Source organism: Gekko japonicus, unplaced genomic scaffold, assembly GCF_001447785.1.
Source record: "Gekko japonicus isolate JY-2015 unplaced genomic scaffold, Gekko_japonicus_V1.1 scaffold1208, whole genome shotgun sequence".
NCBI classification, from domain to species: domain Eukaryota; kingdom Metazoa; phylum Chordata; class Lepidosauria; order Squamata; family Gekkonidae; genus Gekko; species Gekko japonicus.
This window is the reverse complement of record NW_015169208.1, coordinates 139657-142389: the sequence shown is the minus strand read 5'-3', so window position 1 is coordinate 142389 and position 2733 is coordinate 139657.

Below are 2733 nucleotides of genomic sequence, written 5' to 3'. Positions count from 1 at the left end.
GCCCTGTACCCAGAAAATTTTTGTTAGGGGGGCCCCAAGGGGGCAGTTTAGTACAACGGAGCTGACTACATCATAGGGTTGTTGTTGTTGTTGTTGGGGGAAATATAGAGGAGGAAAGACATGGCTAGGTAAGAGCTGACAGGTAAAAATGGGGTGGGGGGAGCATCACCTGGGACTGTTTGGAAATAATAAAGGTCAGGATATGTGTCTGGGAGTTGTATTTTCTCCTCGCATCCCCTTCCTCCCCACCCCTGCCTTTGCAGGCAATCTGAGAGGAGAGCAAAAGACAGGAACTTCGTCTTGCACCTCCTGAAGAAGCTCAGGCATTACAGTCGCACCAGCAGCAAGCCAAGCGCGGGCTGAGACCCGCTTCCTCTACCCCAGCAAGCCAAGTGGACACTTCACAGAGAGGGGGAAGGGGGAGGCACGGCTGTTTGGGGAGGGTGCTGGGCACTCTTAGGCACTCCTGTGCGTAGAGGCCTGGCTTCAAGGATTATTGCACCCATGCAGAAGAAGACCCTGGGCCTGGAGTTAATAGTAATTATATCGGACTCCATCAGAATTTTCTCCAAGGTGCTTGGGCTCTACAGAAATTAGAAAACAGAACTGCAAAACTTCACAGCTACCTCCGTAGCTTGGCAAAACTTTCAGGGTTGGAATCTTAATTGATTCTGTTTTTAAAGCAATGCAACCAATAGATGGAACATAATGAACCTTGATTTAGCCTATTGATTACTTTGAATAGCTTTTTCCTTAAAACAACTTTTACTGTGGGTGCCTTTCTGCTATTGGATCTTTAGGCATAAACTTTGCTCAAGCCAATGTGGGCTTCTGGTTCACCTTTAATAGACACTGCATGGACCGAAAATATTTGATGATTCTATCACAAATCCAATGAAGGCCTTGAAGAAATCCCTAGTGTGATCTGCTTATATTCTACTACTATCCCAAATGTCAGTGTGATTTGGATACTGGTGAGTATCTTGGTAGATAAAGAGAAACAGCACATTCCCTGTTTTATTTTAATCCTGGTTATTATTGTGAAACACTGCATGTTTGGGGGAAATAGGTAGGTTTAAAATTATGTGGAATCAGAATTTGTCCACAAATGCAGACAAGAATGTTGTGTGTGTGTAAGAGAGAGAGACGTATCATCAAGTCACAGCCAATTTTTGACAACTCCATAGGGTTTTCAAGACAAGTGATAAAGCAGAGGTGGTTTGCCTCCTTCTGCAAAATCTTCCTTGGTGGTCTTCCGTCCAAGTACTGACAGTGCTTAGCTTCTGAAATCTGATGAGATCAGGCTATGCTATACCATTGGGAGCCCCACTGAGCATGGGCCAGATTGTATAGAGGTCAAAGTATACCACTCAAAATGTTAGTAATTTCTACAGAAGGTGCTGGCCTGGCCTAAGTTTGGTGGTCAGATTTGCTAAAACGGCTGAGAATAACTTAGCATCATTGTTTAGTAATGCGATTGGACGATAGGAGGAGGTCTCCGACAGGTCTTTATGTTTTTTAGGAATTACAACAATCGACGATTCAGCCCAAGATGGTGGAGTTGTCCCTCCCTGTATAGCTCTATTGCAAAGGGCAATGAGAGGATTTAAGAGGGGAGATTGAAAAGATTTATAAAACTCTGCCGGCAATTCAGCAATACCTGGAGCCTTATTCAACTTCGTGTTTCTGATTACATCAGTCAGTTCCTGCCGAGATATAGGTGCTTCCATGAAAGAAGTTTGATCAGCTGAGAGACACTTTAGTGATGGGCTAGAATCTAGGAATGCTGATATTTTATCCTCTGGTGGAGAATTCGTAGAGTATAACTCTTCATAGTACTCAGCAAATACCGATGCTATATTTCTGGGTTTGTTATGGATGTTACTGTCTGGAGACTTCAGAGCAGTGACAGTCACTTTTTTCTTTTTGTCTTTCACCCTCCACGCTAAGAGCCACATTTTTTTGCAGATTTATGCCAAAAAATTTGTTTCAAAATTACGAGATTTTTTTGGATTTTCTTCAGTTCTATTGATTCCAGCACTTTATTTCTGCTTCAGCCCACTCTTCTCTGATTGGGCCAGCATTTCAAGGTCATTTGCATATGGAAGCTGATTGGACTTCACTCCATTCCACACCTCAAAATTCCCCCCCTCCACAAGACAGTTGGCATTGTCAGTTGCATATGGGACCCACTGTATTCTGAGGTAAAATATGTCCTCACTCACAACACATCACTTCCCCTTCAACACAAACAAACCCAATAACACAATCATGCCACACCACAAAAAAGTCAGATCACACCACAAGCAGAATACCACAAGGCAAAAAATGATAGGAAACGGTGCCAGCAGTCACCCCATTTCTGCCACAGATATGTACCTGAGAGCACTTCAGAGGATGGTGTGCAGGTCCCAGGTTCATGTTTTAAAAGCTATCTCACCTTCAACATCATTCTCCTATGACAGGTATAAACAAGCTATCTCACACTTTCAACCTTAACACACCTCACAGGGTTGTTGTGTGGATCATACGGGGGAAAGGAGAATGATGTTAGCTGCTTTGGTTCCCACTGCAGGGAAAGACTGCCCTTTCCCTAGGCAGAGGCTGCAGGAGGGGGAATGTAAACCTGAAGACAGACAGGCAGATAAAGGTAGGCTGATGGTTGCCTGGAAAGGACATAGGGTTGCCAACTTCAGGTTGGAAACTTCCAGGATATTTTAGGGATGAAGCCTG